The following is a 21,942-nucleotide window of genomic DNA, read 5'->3' on the forward strand; positions in this document are numbered from 1 at the left end:
AGGATTCAATCCATATTCCTTGGCATGGCTCAGGTTTTACTCCCTCCTGGTCCAATCTCCCATTGCACAGGGGCCCCTCAGGTCCACCATACCAAGCTCCTCCTGGCACACACCTTGGTCATTCATCTCTGCCTCCACACTCCTCCCTGTCTCTGCCCAAGCTCGCACCCTGCCCCCACCCCTTCTTGCCTTCCCAACTCCTCCCCAGCCTTCTAGAGCCAGTTCAGAACCCGTGGCTCCTGACAACTCCAAACACACATATGTGAATTAAGTAGTCCTCATCTATGCTAACATCAATCAGAGTTTATTAAACTATGAATCAATGATTTACTTCCTAATCTGCCTTCCCCAGGAAGCAATGAATAAATTTCAGATGCAGATCATGATTTTTATCCTTTGTTCCCAGCACCAAGCTTAAGGGATTTGCACAGAGCAACTCTTGTAAATGGTTTCCGCAGGGACAGTGCCCAGCAACATCAGAACCTGGGCAGGCAGCAGGCCCATACCACTGCCTCCAGCCTGCAGAATCTCTCATTGTCATACTAAAATCATTTTGATGTCAAAAAAGAATAATGAGAAACTTTTAATCAAAACATTTCATTTTACTCTTTCATGTGAACTTACCCCAAAGATTTTAATTCCATCATGGTAAAATGGGAAAAAGTACTCCTCTGAAGGTCAGGAAAAATGGGTCTGTTCTTGAGTTCTGCCATTAAATGCTGTGTGTTGCTGGGCAAATCACCTACCTTTCCGGATTTTGGTGTTCATCTTATTTTATTAGGTGATAACAATACATGCACTTACTATAGCCACCTTGTACGAGACAGGCATTGTTCAATTTATGATCTCATTTTCCTCACAACAACCTCATTTTACAGATTTCTAAACTGAGACTCAGAAGCTAAATATTTGTACTCTCTGGTACTCATAAAGCTGTACTTAAGAAGGTGGCCCTACAGTGCTGCGCCTCATTCCTCTTTACTGAACATCAATAAAATTTCATTTCAAAATTGTTGCTTTACCAATCTCCCCAACAGCCTGACAGTACAGGTGTCTTGGGTTGGCATATGCTAAGTGAACTGCCCCAGGCCCTCCAAGTCAGTCTGATTCAGTTACTTCGGCTCCTTCCACTCTGCAACTCTGTCTAACAGCGCCTTGCAGCTTTGAAATTCTATGGTTCTTATCTAACCCCTAAATTCTTACCAGCCCTTTGCCACACCCATTTCCCTTCTATCTCAAATCCCAGGATAGAGAGATGAGGTTCTAGGGTATGGCAACCTCCAATACCCTAGACACCGCACACCTCCAAAAGTAGCTTGGGCCAGCTGTGCATCCAGCTTTCCCAGGTGTCACCCAGCCAGGAGGATCGACTCAGCCTGGGAAAAAACAAAAGGCAGTGAGACCAACCTCTGGAGCAAACTCAACTCTAAAACCCGACTGCAATCAGCAAATTAAAGCAGTGATGCTGAGCAAGGCAGGCAGCTTATAGGTGGGCAAGGACAACCATTTGAACAAGCCTCTCCCATCCGCTCTGACTGTGGTTTTGTTCTCATGCTGACCCCAATGCAAGGAAACAGAAGCCGCAGCCAGGGCAATGAAGCATCTTGGCAGCCCCCACTACTGGTTTCTCAGAATTGCTGTGTCTTCTTCCAAACGAACCCCAGGAGAACCACAATTTTAAAACTTACTTCATCTGGGAGAGTCAAAATTATTTTGGCAGTTCTCCGGAAGGGGGAAAAAAGACGACAAATCCCTTCCCTACTCCCTCCCCATGACAAAAAGAAAAATTACAACATAAGACATATTGGAACCAGTTACAGAAATACACTGGAAGATCTGCAGTGTTGCACAACATGAGAATTTCGAGAAGTAATTTTGAGGCTAAGTAACTCTCTAGAGATCTTATTTAAATGTCCCTTTGTCTTTGCCTGGCCAAACTGGTACCTCTGGCTCACAGAAGAGGCCTTTGTTTCCTCCATGACGTTAGGACACTCTGGGTGCAAAAAGCTGCCTTCAGGGAATCTCAGACAAGCAGAGAAGTTGTTCCTACTTGAAGAGCCTGAGGACGCACCTCTGCTCCCTGCAAGGTGGGAGGGGCATGAAGCAGGCTGTACCCGACAGGTTGCCTTGGTTGAATATATACACTCAGCATAATTAATTTACAAGTTACTCCTTTGACAAGTCTCTCCATAATCTACCCAAAACAAAATCTCAAACTTACACAATATTTGCATCTCTAATGCCATATCATCTCATATCACTGCACGTTAAGAGAAGCATATCAAAACTGGAAATGTCCCAAGGAGGTCAATTAAAGTGATGGGACAGACTTTCATATGAGAATAATTTAGAAAAACGATGACAGAGCACAAAAGATCAAAATATGTAACATGACATAGGATAATAGGAGCCAAACACGAACAGGTTCCCCAAGTCCCAGAATTCCTAGGAAGAGGGATGTGCTGTGAACATCAAGGGGGTCATTTAGCACAAGTAAAGAAGCTGTGGATAATAAATACACAACCCACAAATTCCTGAACCCTTAGATGATTATTCTGCCTGCTGGTCCTACCCATTCACCCATTCATCTATCTATTCTTTTATTCAGTCAACGAACATTTATGGAGTGAGCACAGTTCCTGACCCCCAGGAGTTCATGATCTCAGGAGAAACAGAAACAGGGTTCAAGTCAATTATACAAACATTTGGGGACACCTACCAATAGCCAGGAGATATACCAAGGGATGCCCACAGGATAGGTGCTGTGACAGAGGTAAGCAGAGGGTGCGATGAAAGCACATAGAAAAACAATCAACAGAGCCAGAAGTAAGGTGTTGGAAGGGTCCAGAAAGCCTTCTGGGAAAGGCAATGCCTGAGTGAAATTTTAAAAGATGGTTAGAAAACAGTCAAGTGAAGGGGATAAGGAGGTGGAAATTTCAATGGAAAGACATTTCTCGTGACTGCTGGCCTACAACTAAACCCAGCAACAACAGACATCCAGACCTCTCAACAGCTCCCCATTGTGACCCCTGGTCAGTGACTTTACTCTCATCTTCCAAGACCCCCAGACCTTTACTTCCTAGCTTCTCCCCCAATTGTGCAAGGCACTCCTTACAATGAATCTTTTATTCCACATCACACTTAGTGGCGCTGCTTCCCTGATTAAAACCTGACTGACACAAATCATAAATAATCTCTCACCTCCCACTTTCTACCCAATGCATTCCAGTAAGAATTTTGTCTTCATCTCTCTATGAAAAAGCTTTTTAAGGTCATCTGTAGCCTCAAAATTCCCAACCCTGTGGCCTATTATTTGTTTTCCTAGAACTTGCTCTCTCAGCAGCATTTGAAACCATTGATAACTGCTCTCTTCTTGAAAGTCTATTTTTCTCTCATTCCCTCCTGGCTTCTTCTTTAGTATGTATTTTGCTCTCTTCCTCTTCCTAAACTCCAATTTTTTTAATGCCCCAGGGGTTGGGTCTTAGTTATCCTTTCCCTGTCTACACTCTCTACCTTTCTCTGTCAACCTCACTCAGTGACAAGGTTATAAATGTCATCACTGCTGGGACCATCCAACATCTGCCACCCCATCTCTCAACTGCTCAGTCGAGAAATCTGGAAACACCTTCATATTACCTCCCAGCTGATGTCTAATAGGCATTTGAACCAGCCAGTTAAAAACTGAACTACCTCTCTGCCCCTCAAAACCTGCCCCTCTGCCAGTCCCTCACATCTCAGTGAATGCCACCACCCAGTTGCTCAGGCCAAAACTCTGGCAGTTTTTCTTGGTTCTCCCCTTTCCTCACACCACTACCTCCACATCAGCAAGTCCTGTGTACTCCATCTCAAAAATATCCTAAGTAGAACTCCTCCCCACATCTGTTGCTTCCATACTAACCTGCATCTTCCTTTCCTCTCTAGACTACTGCACCATCCTCCTAACGCCTAACTTCAGGGGTCTTCATGCCCATTCTCACCCGTAACCACCCTCCATACAGCAGTGAGAGTACTAGCTATCTGTTCAAACTTCCAAATGCTTCCCATCGCAGTTACCAAAATATTTACACTCCCACACAAGCTGGACTCGTCTACCACCCCAAACCCGTGTCCTGTCATGAGTACTGTGGTTGCCAACCCAACTCCAACCCCATTTTCTACCATGAGTACTGTGGTTGCCAACGAAACATCTAGCCCACACAGGTACTGGTTTGTGCCAATTCCCCTTCCCACTGGCTCAGGAAGGAGCACACAGCCTGGTATACTATCTTAGTCTGTTCAGGCTGCTATGACAAAATGCCACAGACTGGGTTCCCTATAAACAACAGAAATTTATTTTTCACAGTTCTGGAGGCTGGAAGCCCAAGATCAAGATGCCAGCATGGTCGGATGAGGGCCTTCTTCTAGGACGCAGACATCTTGTATCCTCACTTGCTGGAAGGGGTACGGGATCTCTGTGGAGTCTCTTTTATAAGAGCACTAATACCACTCCTGAGGGCTCTGCCCTCATGGCCTAATCACTGCTCAAAGGCCCCACCTCCTAATACCATCATACTGGACGTTAGCATTTCAACATATGAATTTGGGAAGTACACAAACTTTTAGACCATAGCATACAGCAAGTGAGACTTGTGGGGAAGTCTGCTGGGGCTTTAAGAAATGTTTTCTTCAGGGGAAGTGTCCCAAGAAGAATTCTCTCATTTACCTCTGGATATTGCCAGGCTTAGATTTGATGCCTGGGAGCTGAGGCATTCATCTTGCTTCTTGTCTTCTAACAAAGCAATCACCAAAGAGAGCAACACAATGCAGAAAGATGGAAAAGTTCTGGATCCTTGATGATGTGGTTGAGTCTTTCAATCAAACAACTCCAGAACCCACTCATTTCTAGACTTCCTAAAATAGTATATCATAAATTTCCTTATAGTTTAAATCAATCTTAGTTAGAGTTTCTTTTACATGCACCCAAAAGCATCATGAAGGAAGGTGTAAACTTCATTCCTCACACTCACTGCCACTGGCCTTCTTTCTGTCTCTAGAACATGCCAGTCTTGTTCCCATAGGAGGCTTTGTGCTGCTTGTTCTTTCTTGGAGTACTCTGTCCCAGAATCTTCAGTTGACTGGGCTTAGTTCAATGAGACCTCCCTGATGTCTTAGCTGAAGGAGCACCCTCCTCCTTACTCCAGACTCTTTCTGTTCTATTGTCCTCTTTTTTTTCTCCATGGCACTTGTCACTGCATGATGTTACCCTATTTATTTGTCTGAATGTTTATTTTCTGCCTCTTCTTCTAGAATGTAAGTTCTGTGAGGTAGGGGAGCATGGTCTTGTTCATAGGCAGCATATAGATTAGACCCTGATAGTAATTGTTCAAGAAATATCTTTTGAATAAATGAAGTATGGCATAGGAAAATGGCATATTAAAGAACCACAAATATTTCTTTGTGCAGTGGTGAAGGAGGGAACAAAGATACAGTAGGCAGAGCAGGGTGAAATTAAAGATACATGCCAGATAGTTAGAGCCTTGTGTTTTATCCTAAAATTAATGGAAAGCTATTGATGGATTTTTAAGAAGGAGCATAATACATCACAGAATAGTGGACTAGAGAGAAACAAGACTGGTGGCAGAGAGATCATTTAGAAAACTCTTCCACTGGTCCAGGCCAAGAAATATGGCTCAAACCAAGGCTTTAGGATTAGAGAACACAGAATAGATTGGGTTCGAGAGACATTAGTAACAAGGAATTGGCAGGGCTTCATCTCGCACTGGGTGTGGAATGCAAATAAAAGGAAGAATTGGGGACAGCCTCCAGGTTTCTGAATGGATAGAGGCAGGGACTAGAGGAGGGAGGATTGATCTGGGTTTGGAAAAAACGAGTCTGGTTCTGAATATGTGGAATTTGGGATGTTTATGACACACCCATGTGGAGATGGCCAGTTGCAGTTTTAGGTATAGGTTTTGGAGCTCAGAAGAACAGTCTGAGCTAGAAATATGTCATAAGACTAGGTTTAAGCCACAAGAATGGATGGAGTCATGCAGGAAGACTGCAGAGAGCATTGAAAGTAAGAAAAGAAGTCTGAAGACAAATTCTAAGGAAAATTAACATCTAAGGAGCAGGAAGACATAGTAATAGCAAAGACACAGAAAAAGTAGCAGAGAGTTAGAAAAGCCAGAACTATGTGGTTTTTCATGAAAGTTAAGAGAACATTTCTCAAAGAAAGAATGGCAGGCGATGATATTGCTTCAAAGGTCAAGTGACCTGAGAACTAACAAGTGCCCACTTGAGTCAGTAGCCAGGAAGCTGCTGGTCATCTGAGCAAAACAATTCCAGAGGATAGCAGAAGAAAAAGCCAGATTGCAAGGATTTTGAAGTGATGAGGAAGTGGGGATGGCGAATGGAGACAATCTCCTTTCTGAAATTCAGTAGGAATCAGTCTTCTTAACCCCAATCCTTCCATCTTTGAGTCTCATTTCCCAACCAAGACTATGAGAAATAAGATTTGCTCAGAAATTGTTTAGCACCATTACACTAAAAAGCCATCAAAAAGACAACTTGATACTGCCACATCTAAGCAGTATCTTTACTGTACAGATGTCAGTGAAGTCACTTCCTTTTACAAGGGCACCACTTCTTTAAAACTATTACAAAATAAAAATGCAAGCAACAGACTTTGGTGGGTGGAGCAAAATGGCGGGGTGAGCTGACCCGGGATTCTCTCCCCTCCAAAATACAACAAAAGATTGGAAGAACTGAATTTCAGAGAATAAACATAATGCCAGCTCGTTAGAGACCTACAATACCAAGAAGGCGGAGATCATAACCTAGCTTTACACCTTCGGAGGCGCTGGAAGGTAGGAGAGAACATCACTCCCTCCCCTAGAGTCTGTGATCGCTGCGGTGCGGGTCGGGAAGGAGCGGGGGAGGGGCCACGCAACTGGGGGATCATCCAGGACTCCTGCCGCTGATTCAGTGGAGACCCGCTAACGGGGGGAAAGCCTCCGTCTGCCGGGACCCTATAAATCAAGGGCCTTGGGAGACCAGAGAACAGAACTGATCTGAACCCAGACCGGCGCGTGTGAGTAACAGCCCCTCCCCCACAGCAAAGCCAGTGGGTGCAGCCATCTTGTCCCAAGGCAGAGAGCTAACACGCCGCTCTCGACCCCCATCTAGTGGCGACAGGCTGTAACTGCAACTGAATTCTACCACCATGAGAAAAAAACGCTCCTCTACCATCCAGCAATTTATAAAAGCCCCAGACCAGAAGGAAAACAATAAAAACACAGAATTAAGTCCTGAGGACTTGGAATTAGGTAAACTAAGTGATAATGAATTCAGAGCAGCTATAATCAAAAAACTCAATGAGGTAGAGAGAAAGATAGAGAAACAAGCTGAGTTCTGGAGTTACTTCACAAAAGAGATTGAAATCATAAAGAAGAATCAAACAGAATTACTTGAGATGAAAAGCACAATGGACCAGATAAAACAGAATACGGATTCCCTGAATGCCCGTGTAGACAACATAGAGGAGCAAATCAGCATAATCGAGGACAGACAGGCTGAATGGTGCCAGACAGAGGAAGAAAGAGAACTAAGAATTTAAAAAAATGAGGAAAATCTCCGAGAGATAATGGATTCAATGAGGAGTAAGAACATAAGGATCATAGGAATTCCTGAGAATATGGAAAAGGAAAATGGAGCAGAAAGTGTGCTTAACGAAATTATTGAAGAGAACTTCCCAAATCTAGGGATCAACGGAGAAATGTGTGTAGAGGAGGGTTTTAGATCTCCTAGATTTGTCAATGTAAAAAGACCCACTGCAAGGCACATAATAGTAAAGTTGGCAAATAGGAATGATAAGGAAAGAATACTCAGGGAAGTGAGAAAAAAAAAGAGAATAACCTATAAAGGAGCCCCTATCACACTGTCAGCGGATTTCTCTACAGAAACCCTACAAGCTAGGAGAGAATGGAGTGATATATTCAAAGCTTTAAAGGATAAAAACCTTCAGCCAAGAATACTCTATCCAGCAAGAATTTCCGTCAGATATGAGGGAGAAATTAAATCTTTTCCAGACAAACAAAAGTTAAGGGAATTTGTAACTAAAAGCCCTCCATTACAAGAAATCCTCAAGAAGGCTCTCATACTTGAAAAAAGAAAAAAGGGAGAAAGGGGACACAAGCCACAGACTAGGGAGACCGATGGATAGAACCAGAACAGGATACCAAATATTCAACTATAGCATTAGGGTAAAAATAAGGAAACTACCAAAACAAGGACGATCTTAGCACTCTAACTACAAATTAATAAGACGAGTTGGAATAAAAAATGAAAATAATTATTTAGGAGGGGAAGAGCAAAGGGTCTAAATCAGTATTGGTCGAGTAAGTAAGAGACCACCAGAGAATAGACTATATTATACACGAGATTCTAAATACAAACTTCAAGGTAGACACTAAAATAAAGTACAGAACAGAGTCACAAATCATAGACAAGGAAAAAATCTAAGAAACCCAGCATAAGAAATTGCAGTATTAAATGGATAGTCTAAAGCACACAGGAAAAGAAACACAGGAAAACAAGATAATGAGTGACAGATTGACAGCATTAAGTCCACATGCATCAATAATCACTCTCAATGTGAATGGATTGAACTCTCCAATAAAAAGACACAGAGTGGCAAAATGGATTAAAGAACAAGATCCAACAATTTGTTGCCTCCAGGAAACACACCTCAGCCCCAAGGACAAACACAGACTCAGGGTGAAGGGGTGGAGGACAATACTTCAAGCAAATAGCAAGGAAAAAGAGGCAGGTGTTGCAATTCTCATATCAGACCAAGTGGATTTCAAAATAAGACAGGTAAAGAGAGACACAGGGGGACAATATATAATGATCAAAGGGACACTTCATCAAGAAGAAATAACACTTATAAATATCTATGCACCCAACACAGGAGCACCAAGATTCATAAAGCAACTACTAACAGACCTAAAGGAAGATGTTAAAAACAACACAATAATAGTAGGGGACCTCAACACCCCACTCACATCAATGGACAGATCATCCAGACAGAAAATCAACAAGGAAATAGTGGAGCTGAATGAAAAACTAAAACAATTGGACTTAATAGACATATATAGATCACTCCACCCTGAAGGAGCTGAATACACATTCTTCTCAAGTGCACATGGAACATTCTCTAGGATAGACCATATGTTGGGAAACAAGGCAAGCCTCTACAAATTTAAAAAAATTGAAATAATAACGAGCATCTTCTCAGATCATAGTGCTATAAGGCTAGAAATTAATTACAAGAAAAAAGCTGAGAAAGGCACAAAGATGTGGAGACTAAACAACACACTACCGAACAAGCAATGGATCATTGAAGAAATTAAAGAAGAAATAAAAAAATACCTGGAAACAAATGGAAATGATAGCATGCCATACCAACTCATATGGGATACAGCAAAAGCTGTATTAAGAGGAAAATTCATCGCAATACAGGCACATCTTAACAAACAAGAAAAATCCCAAATAAGCAACCTTAAAGCACACCTAACTGAACTAGAGAAAAAAGAACAAATGAAGCCCAAAGTCAGCAGAAGGAGAGAAATAATAAAAATCAGAGCAGAAATAAATACTACTGAAACGAAAAAGGCAGTAGAAAGGATCAATGAGACAAAGAGCTGGTTTTTTGAGAAGATAAATAAAATTGACAAACCACTAGCCAGACTTACAAAGAAAAAAAGGGAGAAAGCTCAAATAAACAAAATCAGAAATGAGCGAGGAGAAATAACAACAGACTCTGCAGAAATACAACAGATTATAAGAGAATACTACAAAAAACTATATGCCAACAGAATGGATAACCTAGAGGAAATGAATAAATTCTTGGACTCCTACAATCTCCCAAAGCTCACTCAAGAAGAGGCAGACAATTTAAACAGATCAATCACAAGGAAAGAGATTGAAACAGCAATCAAAAACATCCCAAAGAATAAAACCCCAGGACCAGATGGCTTTCCTGGGGAATTCTACCAAACTTTCAGAGAGGATTTAATACCCATCCTTTTCAAGCTATTCCAAAAAATTAGGGAAGATGGAACACTGCCTAACACATTCTATGAGGCCAACATCACACTGATACCAAAACCTGACAAGGACACCACGAAAAAAGAGAACTACAGGCCAATATCACTGATGAACACAGATGCAAAAATTCTAAACAAAATTTTGGCAATTTGAATTCAGCAATTCATCAAAAGAATCATACATCAGGATCAGGTGGGATTCATACCAGGGACACAGGGATGGTTCAACATCCGCAAATCAATCAACGTGATACACCACATCAACAAACTGAGGAATAAAAACCACATGATCATCTCAATAGATGCAGAGAAGGCATTTGACAAGATCCAACAGCCATTTATGATAAAAACTCTGAACAAAATGGGGATAGAAGGAAATTACGTCAACATAATAAAGGCCATATACGACAAACCCATAGCCAACATCATACTCAATGGGCAAAAACTGAACCCCATCCCCCTGAAAACAGGAACGAGACAAGGATGCCCTCTATCACCACTCTTATTTAACATAGTACTGGAGGTCCTGGCCAGAGCAATTAGGCAAGAAAAAGGAATAAAAGGAATCCAAATAGGGAGGGAAGAAGTGAAACTCTCACTGTTTGCAGATGACATGATCTTATATATAGAAAACCCCAAAGAATCCATTGGAAAACTGTTAGAAGTAATCAACAACTACAGCAAAGTTGCAGGGTATAAAATCAATTTGCATAAATCAGTAGCATTTCTATACTCCAGTAATGAACCAACAGAAAAAGAACTCAAGAATACAATACCATTCACAATCGCAACAAAAAGAATAAAATACCTTGGGGTAAATTTAACTAAGGAAGTGAAGGACCTATATAATGAAAATTACAAGGCCTTTCTGAGAGAACTGGATGACGACATAAGGAGATGGAAAGACATTCCATGTACATGGATTGGAAGAATAAACATAGTTAAAATGTCCATTCTACCTAAAGCAATCTACAGATTCAATGCCATCCCAATCAGAATCCCAATGACATTCTTTACAGAATTGGAACAAAGAATCCTAAAATTCATATGGGGCAACAAAAGACCCCGAATTTCTAAAGCAATCCTGAGAAAAAAGAAGAAAACGGGAGGCATCACAATCCCTGACTTCAAAACATACTACAAAGCTACAGTAATCAAAACAGCATGGTACTGGTACAAAAACAGGTGCACAGATCAATGGAACAGAATTGAAAGCCCAGAAATAAAACCACACATCTATGGACAGCTTATCTTTGACAAAGGAGCTGAGGGCATACAATGGAGAAAAGAAAGTCTTTTCAACAAATGGTGCTGGGAAAACTGGAAAGCCACATGTAAAAGAATGAAAATTGACCATTCTTTTTCACCATTCACCAAAATAAACTCAAAATGGATTAAAGACCTAAAGGTGAGACCTGAAACCATAAGGCTTCTGGAAGAAAACGTAGGCAGTACACTCTTTGACATCAGTATTAAAAGGATCTTTTCGGACACCATGTCTTCTCAGACAAGGGAAACAATAGAAAGAGTAAACAAATGGGACTTCATCAGATTAAAGAGCTTCTTCAAGGCAAGGGAAAACAGGATTGAAACAAAAAAACAACCCACTAACTTGGAAAAAATATTTGCAAGTCACATATCTGAAAAAGGCTTAATATCCTTAATATATAAAGAACTCTCACAACTCAACCACAAAACATCAAACAACCCAATCAAAAAATGGGCTGGAGACATGAACAGACAGTTCTCCAAAGAAGATATACTGATGGCCAATAGGCACATGAAAAGATGCTCATCATCGCTGATCATCAGGGAAATGCAAATCAAAACTACACTAAGATATCACCTTACACCCGTTAGAATGACAAAAATATCTAAAACTAATAGCAGCAAATGTTGGAGAGGTTGCGGAGAAAAAGGAACCCTCATACACTGCTGGTGGGAATGCAAACTGGTGCAGCCACTATGGAAAACAGTATGGAGATTCCTCAAAAAACTAAAAATAGAACTACCATACGATCCAGCCATCCCACTACTGGGTATTTATCCAAAGAGCCTGAAGTCAGCAATCCCAAAAGTCCTGTGCACCCCAATGTTTATTGCAGCACTGTTTACAATAGCCAAGACGTGGAAGCAACCTAAGTGCCCATCAACAGACGAATGGATAAAGAAGATGTGGTACATATATACAATGGAATACTACTCAGCTGCAAAACAGAACAAAATCATTCCATTTGCAATAACATGGATGGACCTTGAGAGAATTATGTTAAGTGAAATAAGCCAGCGAGAGAAAGATAATCTGTGTATGACTCCACTCATATGAGGAATTTAAAACTATGGATCAAGAACAGTTTAGTGGATACCAGGGGAAAGGTGGGGTGGGGGGTGGGCACAAAGGGTGAAGTGGTGCACCTACAACATGACTGACAAACATTAATGTACAACTGAAATTTCACAAGATTGTAACCTATCAATAACTCAATAAAAAAAAAAAGAGGAAAAAAAATGCGAGCAACAGAGAAATGCATGCAGTGCATGTGTAAGTGCCCCTCACTTCTCTCCCAAATCCAACTCTCTTCCTAAGGGGGACTGCTGTGAATGCTCTGCCACAGATCCTTCCAGAACCTTTTCTATGCATCTACATATATTTCATTCAGCAAACAGTTATTGAGTCTGCCAGATCCTTTGTGTATTATAGATTTTTTTTGTGCTGGTTTTTTTTTTTGTTTTCTCCTCTTTTTGTGAGGAAGATTGGCCCTAAGCTAACATCTGTTGCCAATCTTCTCTTTGCTTGAGGAAGATTGTCACTGACCTAACATTTGTGCCAATCTTCCTCTATTTTATGTGGGATGCCACCACAGCATGGCTTGATGAGTGGTGCTAGCTCCACTCCCAGGATCCAAACCTGTGAACCCCAGGCCACTGAAGCAGAGCATGTGAACTTAACCACTACATCACTGGGTCAGCCCCCTGTGCTGTTTTTGAGATAAGAATTTCACTGACCACATATTGGAGAATTTTCTGTCTGTATCAATATATCTAACTTATGTTCTACAATGCCCCATAATATGTCATAAGATATATGTATGTACCAAAAATTGCTTACTATTCCCTGTTAATGGACATTAAGGTTAATTCCCATTTTCACTGTGTAACAATGCAGGATATATTTAATTTTTATGCACCTTGTGTCCATATGCAAGTATTTGTGTAAGCTGTATTCCAAAAAATGGAATTGCTGGGGCAAAAGTGTGCATTTTAGGGGCCAGTCCCATGGCCATGTGGTTAAGTTCGGTGCACTCCACTTCAGCAGCCCAAGTTCAGTTCCTGGGCACAGACCTATATCACTTATCAGCAGCCATGCTGTGGCAGTGATCCACATACAAAAGAGAGGAAGATAGGCACAGATATTAGCTCAGGATGAATCTTCCTCATGCAAAAAGAGGAAGATTAGCAGGGCTGGCCCCGTGGCTGAGTGGTTAAATTCTCGTGCTCCACTGCAGGCGGCCCAGTGTTTCATTGGTTCGAATCCTGGGCAAGGAAATGGCACTGCTCATCAAACCACGCTGAGGCAGCGTCCCACATGCCACAACTAGAAGGACCCACAATGAAGAATATACAACTATGTACTGGGGGGCTTTGGGGAGAAAAAGGAAAATAAAATAAAATAAAATAAAACCTTTAAAAGAAAAAAGAGGAAGATTGGCATAGATGTTAGCTTAGGGCTAATCTTCAGCAAAAAAAAAACAGTGCATTTTCATTTTCTAGATCCTGCCAAATTTTGATGGCATTGCCAAGGTGCTGCCAAAACACCTGCAATAATATGCAGCATAGGATGTGTGTGTGTGTGTCCCTATTCCCAACAACCCCAGAGTGATCTCTAGCTCCTTAACTTTTGCCAATCTAACCAGAGAAATAGGGCATCTCACTGATGTTCTAATTTATGGTCCCCTAATTATTAGGGAGATTGAGCATCTTTTCAGTGTTTATAGCTCATTAGTTTTTTCTCGGACTTGATTTTGCCCCTCCTTCTGTGATGTGCCTTTTTCTCATGGATTGTGTGAACTCTTTAAATATTATAACCATAACTCGCTTTCTGTTCTGTGTGCAACAAACATTTTCTCTTGATATTTGGCTTGTGTTTTAACTGTGTTTATGGTGCCTCTCACTAATTAAAAGTGGTTTGGGTTTTTATTTTGTTTTGTTTTTGTTGGTCAGATCTGTCAGTCAGTTCCCCAATGATTTTTGGATTTTGCGTCTTGCTTCGTTAACTCTTCATGACCCAAGGTTGTGAAAATATCCTCCTATAGTTTTGGCATCTTTTAAAGTCTTAGGTTTTCCATTTTAGAAATATGTCTCATCTAGAATCACTTCCGTGTTTGGTGAAAGTCAGGACTTTATAACTTTTCTACACTGGGGAAGCAATTGTCCCAAAGGCCTCTATTGGACAGTTCATCCCTATCAGTCATTGCATTCTCTCCTCCTCAATCCCATATATTCTCAGGAACCAATTTCCCTATATCCAATCACAGGTGCATGGTAGACTTTGAGCCACATCATTTTGAAAAATTTTGGAGAATAGAAAAGTTTTCAAGATATAAATATATTTCCAAGTCTTACTAGAAGTCCACCAAGGGTTCCCAGTTTCTGTCAACTTTCCTGCAGCCTCAAATCCCTTTCTCCTCTACTAGAAAAACCTAGCTAGGGGATGTAGCCTGATTGCTATGTTAACCAGACCAGGCTGCTTCCCTCCAAGCCTGCTGCCTTCCTCAGTGAAGGGGAGGATGGGTGACTGCTAGCATGGCAAAAGTCCCAGTGAAAGGCTGGGCGAAATGGTCACTTCTCCACTGATTTTCCTCCAAGACAGCTTCTCTGTAAAGGCCTTTTTCTTCTTTCACTGATCCTTGCAAGTTATCAGGATTTAATGTAAGAAAAGGAGTTTTTCAAGAGAAAAGGCTTTTTTCCCACCAATAGTTAAGAAAGTTGGGAGAGATTACCAAATCATAGTATTCCAGAGGTGACATGGATTTCATTATTTTTTCAAAAGCAAAGAAAATGCTTTATTACTACAAACTGATCTGGGTAGATGAAATCAATGTGCTACAGTTCAGTTATGCTTTGTAATTGCCCTTAATGTTTGACTGCCACCTGGCAAAGTTTCCTTCTCACAGAGAACAGATCAAATGTTCTTTCCCTGAGTACACAAATAACTTTGTTTCAAATCTCATTGATATAGTTATACTTCTGTTTATTTTGTATTGTAGTTTTTTAATTCCTCAAATGGATGGTCCATCCCCTCCAAGGTCTCCATGTGTGTATGAGCAATTTTTTCATTATACCATCTTTAAAAGAACTGCCATCAACCAGACAACACATAAGAAATTGAATAAATGATTCAAAAGGAGCAATTGCATTTCAGACCTTTGATATAGCACTGATTGCCAAAACAGATCACATGCATGACGAGCTTAAATCTCTATTGAGACAAAAAAGTTAGAAATGCTAAGTGCCAGGTTCTAACATGCCCACCCACCATTTGCAGAACACACACTTCTGAATGATTTTGCTAGTATTGATGGATGCCTCACTCTCTCTTGTGAGCAAGCATGAGACAATTGACTGAAATAAGGATTTAGACTCTTCTTATACATAAAAGTAGAGTTGTCTCTATGCCAAGATGACCTGCCCATCTTTACATTAATAAAGAAAGTTTCTCTAATCAGCTGAGTAAAGTAGCTCAGAGCTTAGTTGACACAAGAGCTCATGGTATCAGGGAGATGAGTCCCTGTCCAATTAAGAGATTTGGGATAAGCTACAATTTCTAAGCATATGGTTAACTCAATTCTACTTTTTAACAAAAGTACAGTGCTACAGAACATACTAACACAGATGTGTCCTCAAGAATATTTTCTCAAGGACCTCTTTGAAGGCCAGTTGTTTTCAAAATTCACAGGACATAAGCCTCACCTGGGATAGCTTGTGAATGTGTCCATCCAGGTTCATCTCAGGTTTTCTAATTCAAGGGCTCAGAGCAGGCTCCAGAGTCTAGCCCCAGCACCCTGCAGCCAATAGTCTGTGGGCTGTGCTCTGACAAACACCATCATTTTAGATTTTATTTTAGAAAGTGCAAGGCCTTGAGACCAACAGAGGGTAACAGCACAGCACTGCTGCCATACAGCATGGCACCCCCCAGCATAGCTCCAGGTGGGAGACTAAGAGCCACAGGCAATATAAATACTTTCCAGTTACATATTTCATGGCAGAGATTCTATAGTCCAAAAGGACAACAACTATCATTTCCTTCAGGCTGCTTCAAGCCAAAAGGATAGCCTCCAACTTCTGCATTTGCCCTGAATTTGTTTGTGTCGATTTAGCTAGTCCACCAGGTCATTCTAGTACACATAATGAAATGATGAACTTTCTCCAGGTCACTGAAGACAGCAATGGTGCATTAAATCCTCCTTATGTGTCAAATCTTTCTGACTTCTGCCACCACCCTGAGAAAGCTCTCTGCTTTTAAGGGTTACTACAGCACACTGGACCCACCCAGATAATCCAGTTAATGTTCTTATCTTAAGGTCAACTGTGCCATGTAACATAAGACATCAAGGGAGTGATATCTCATCACACTCACAGGCTCTGCAGAGTAGGATGGGACATCTTGGGGGGCCATTTCATAAATTCTGCTTACCACAGCTATAAACACTGCCTACATGCTGGCATTCTAGGTGGCCTTGTTGTATGTCTCTAAGTTCCCAAATTGGCAGTTTCCTTTCCTGAGAATTTGGGATGATGATCCTTTTTCAGGATTCAGTGCACCATGAGAATGATTGGAAATTCAGGGCAAACATTTGTTTGCAAATATTTCATTGCTGTACCAAATATCCTCAGCAGGGATAACATATTGTGTTGACCTTAATACACAAAGATTATGCTGCTGATCCTCCTGCCTTTTCCATTGAAAGGGGTTCTGTTCTGAATGTCTTTCTTGGGAGTGATGATGGTTTGATCTGCTCATTCTCACTTCATCTGTCCTGCAACAATGCCCATTGTATCAGTCAGGGTTTGAGGATAATGAAGGAGAGCTTAATGAAGAGGTAAGGGAAATGACAAGATTTGACCAGACACCTAACAAAAGTAGAAGGCCATTACCTCTAGGTCTGAAGGGCAAGGGGAGGCAGTGGTTACCAGATCACTGAGCTCTTAGGTAGAGGAAGACAGACATCTCCACCCTTTTGCATGGCAAGGAAGAAGCAAGGGGATAAATACCCTGACCTTTCTCTCCTCCCCCTCTTCAATATCCTACTGGTGCCTTTTATCAGTTGAACCTAACCAAAAGCCAGAACAGTCAACAGAGACCAGCCTCCCAGAGCACAGAGTGTGGTGAGAAAGCTGGAAATAGAGTGACTTTGATATCGAAGGAGAAGGATGTATTAGTCATAAGAAACCAAGTTTTGCTGCAGCAACAAATAACCCAAAATCCCAGTGATTTTCAATAATGGTCACATGTTCATCCAGGGCCAGCTGCAGCTCTACTGCACGTCACCTTCCCTCTAGAACTGAGGCCAACGGAGCACCACCATCTGAAAGCATGCTCAATCTTGTGGGAGAGAATAAAGGAGGTAATCCTCATGCCAGCTGCAAAAGTATCTGTTTAGAAATGGCACACATTAATTCCATTCTCATTTCATTGGCTAAAGCATATCATCACATGGACACTCTTGACTTTAAAAACGTGGTGATGTAGGGGCAGGCCCCGTGGCCAACTGGTTAAATTCACGCGCTCCACTGCAGGCGGCCCAGTGTTTTGTCAGTTCAAATCCTGGACACGGACATGGCACTGCTCATCAAGCCACGCTGAGGTGGCATCCCACATGCCACAGCTAGAAGAACCCACAACTATGAATATACAGCTATGTACCAGGGGACTTTGGGGAGAAAAAGGAAAAAATAAAAATTCCTGAAAAAAAAAACATGGTGATGTATAAATTCCCATTGTGAGAGATATCATAGGAAGGAAAACCAGACTATCTAACAAGCAAGAATACAATGTAACATAAAGAGGATGAATGGATATGGGTAGGCAAACAGCAGTCTACCCTAGTCTATCTTTGGTAGACTAGGTATTTGGTAGACTAGGTAGATTTAGTATCCAATATCCATACCTACCTTTGCTCCAGTAAAGAGAAAACCCTCAGATCTTCCCCATGGGAGATCAGTTCTGAGGACTCACCCTGTTGCTTCCCCCAGCTTGAAGTCTAGGACCTCTGAGTGATGTCTTCATCATCAGGTCCAAATGTGGCTTCTTGAGGCCCAGTGACCTATGAATGTATGACCTAAAAACCTATCTTCTCCCTTAACACATCCAATATGCGTAATTATAATAAAAACTCACTCCCATTGAGAAAAGGAGAGAATAGGAAATATACAGCAACCATGGATCCATAGCAATTATCAAATCCCACTAGTCAAATTTTGTGTATAGATGTGCATTTTCCTAGGATTCAGTCCATAACAGATAAAAATCTCGAACAAGTTCTGAATTTGAAAGAAGTTAGGAAACACTGGGGAAAAAAAAGAACATTATATTATTGAGAACTCAAATTTTTCTGCTGTAATAGAATTTCCTTAGGACAAAAGCACATTAGAACTCACATTTCTTAGTTACAGAAGCTGAATATAAAAGGAAGACAATCCGCAACTTCACTGAAATAAGAAAACCATTCTACACTCAGTAGAGAAAACTGAGAAGTATCATGCAGATGTAACTCAATTTCTCAGCACTTAGATTATTTTGTGTGTATAATTTTATGTTTTCATAAGTGGTATGGGAGCATGGGTAGATTTTCCTCTCAGGAAGTGGACATCTGAAGTGTAAAGTAAGAGACAATCACCTCGTCTCAGCTTAGTTTGACCCCATTTAGCCTGCAGAGCAAAGTGCTCACCATCAGTTAGTTCCAAGAAGCAAATAATTATTTCATGGAAAAACAGAATATTCATTACGGTAAATTCATTTTAGTGAGATCCCTGGAACCAATTCTCATCTTATATGAATCCTGGTACATGCTGATGTCAGAGAATACTTATCTTATGAGTTTCTATTGGAATTCTTTTCACTTTATCTGTCTCCCTTAAGTTTCTTCTTCCAGTGGAATTGGCAGGAAAAACAGATATGGTCTTCCATTTTTTCTGAGTCCCCAGATCCTCAAAAAAATGACAAAGATGCCATTGAGGAAACTGCAGGAATAATTTGTCCTTACAGACAAATCTTTTAAGTTGCATTACCTGAAATAATCTACATATTGATCTCCAGAAAATTGTGACAAAATTATAGTTTTAAAGCCAGTAAATATATGTGACTGAATTTCTAAACTCTGGAGCAGAGATGGCAAATACAAAACACATAACCACCAATGCAGTTACTACCAGTCAATCAGATAAACCTAAAACTTATTGGACATCTCTTCCCTAGAAAATTCAAAGCTGTGCTATTTTCTTTTAAAAGTAATAATAATAATTAGTAGTATTAGTAGCAGAAAAATAAATCCCAGAGGTTCAAAGGTCAAAATTTGACCAAATAAAGCAGGCCACTTTATGGAGCAATAATGTCAGTTGATGTACCAACATAGGTTGGAGATAGGAAATCTGCAGGTGAGATGATGTAGAATAAATTCCAGTTGGAAATGACAATTGTCATACATCAGAAAATTCATAGCAGGAAGAAAAAAGAAGTTGGTTGGTTGATTGATTTCTTCCCATGAGCATGGCTTTAAGCCACGACAAAGCCTCCAAAGTACCTACCCGGAAGAAATTGCAGAAATGTTGTAAGTATGGGAATTAATTAAATAAAACCTCAAATTTCTATAGCCACCTTAGAATCTAAAGAAGATGCCCTATCTATCTGTTGCTATGGCAGATTTCAACAGAAAAACCAACAATATTGTGGGTTTTTTTTTTTTTACTTCTAGGAAGTGAAAATAATTCTGAGAAAATATTCAGATATTTATTCACAGCATACTAGCCACATGAGCAAATATCTAATTATCTTTTGAGGTAATTCAAGTCTGGCCATAGTTGGTACAAGATATGGGGCCACATCTTTACAAAAGAAGTAAGCTTGACAAATAATATAAAGATCTGCCATCTAAGCTGTGTCCATTTGCCTCTGAGCACAACTGAAAATGGTACAAACATTTGCAGTTTTGATTCTTTGTAGGGTTTATGTGTCAAAATCTTAGAAACTTATAACATCAAAATTGATTCAACAGGAAATAAAAACCCAAATAGTCCTGTAAGCATTCAATTAAAATAGTAGTCTAAAAACTTCTCATAATGAAAATACCAGACCTATGAGGTTTTACCACCAAGCTCCAGCAAATGTTGAGTGAATAAATAATCAAATGTTACACAAACTGTTTCAGATAAAAGATGATATGGGTTTATAACTATAAGTTAGCATTGACGTATTGTTAGAAAATTAATTAATGTAATTTACCACATTAACCAAAAAAAAACATATGATCCTCTCTATAAACACACGGAAAACTTTGGATAAAACAATATCCATTCATGATTTTAAAACAAAATAAAATTTTTAATTCCCTGGAAACTTCCTCAATCCCAAAAAAGTCTCTTCAAAAAACCTACAGTATACAAGATAACCAATACTTAACTGAAGATCAGAAATAAGATCTGCCTGCCATCTGTCATATTACACTAGAAATCTTAGACAGCACAGCACAGCTGGAAAAAGACAAAGGTAAAAGAAGTAGAATGGAAGTACTAAACAAGTAGTATTCACATGTACAAATGATAAGTTGTCTACAAAGAAAATTCCGAAGAATTTACAGATAAATAATTATAATTAATGGCAGAAATTAGCAAGACTTATGGGTATAAATTTAACTTTTAAAAATCCATTTCAAACACTTCCTCTTTCAGAAAGATAGAATAGACATACTTTTTCCTATTCCTCCCATTAAGTATGGCTAAAAACCCTGGATGTTATATACAAAACAAACAAAGGAAGTCTCTGAGAGGTGTAGAAAAGAAAACAGACCAACCAGGGACACCTGGATTCAAAGAACAACATGACAGGTGACTTCTTTAGGTTTTCTTTTTGCCTCTCATTATACAAAATATGTGATGGGTACTCTTCAAAACTGTCAAGGTAATCAAAAATAAGGAAAGTCTGAGAAAATATCACCACCAAAAGAGCCTGAGGAGGCATGATAACTAAAGGTAATGTAGTGTCATGGATGGGATTCTGGAACAGAAAAAGGACGTTAAGTAAAAACTAAGAAAATGTATAAATTATGGACTTTAGCTAATAAAAATGTATCAGTATTAGTTCATTAATCATGACAAATGGACCATACTGATATAAAGTGTTAATAATAGGGCTATATGGGAACTCTCTATACTATCATCCTAACTTTTCTGTAAGTCTAGATCTATTCTAAAATAGTATTTTTAAAAAGTAATTTTAAAATGTCAGTGGATGAGCTTATCAACAGAATAGAGATAACAAAGGAAAGAATTGGTAAACTGGAAGATGGAATGATAGAAATTACATAATCTTAACAGAGATAAAAATAGATTAAAAGAAAATAGAGCCCCAGGGACCTGTGGGATTATAACAAAAGATCTAGCATTCATATCACCAGAGTCCCAGAAAGAGAAGAGAAAGAAAGGGAGGTTGAAAGATGTTCGAAGAAATAATGGCTGAAAATTTCCCAAATTTGCCAGAAGACATAAACTTACAGATTCAAAATGCTGAGCAAACACAGGATAAACACAAAGAAATCCATGCCAAGATTTGTTTATCATAATTAAGGTTCTGAAAACTAAAGAC

This window comes from Equus przewalskii, chromosome 8 (genome assembly GCF_037783145.1).
Source record: "Equus przewalskii isolate Varuska chromosome 8, EquPr2, whole genome shotgun sequence".
Classification (NCBI taxonomy): domain Eukaryota; kingdom Metazoa; phylum Chordata; class Mammalia; order Perissodactyla; family Equidae; genus Equus; species Equus przewalskii.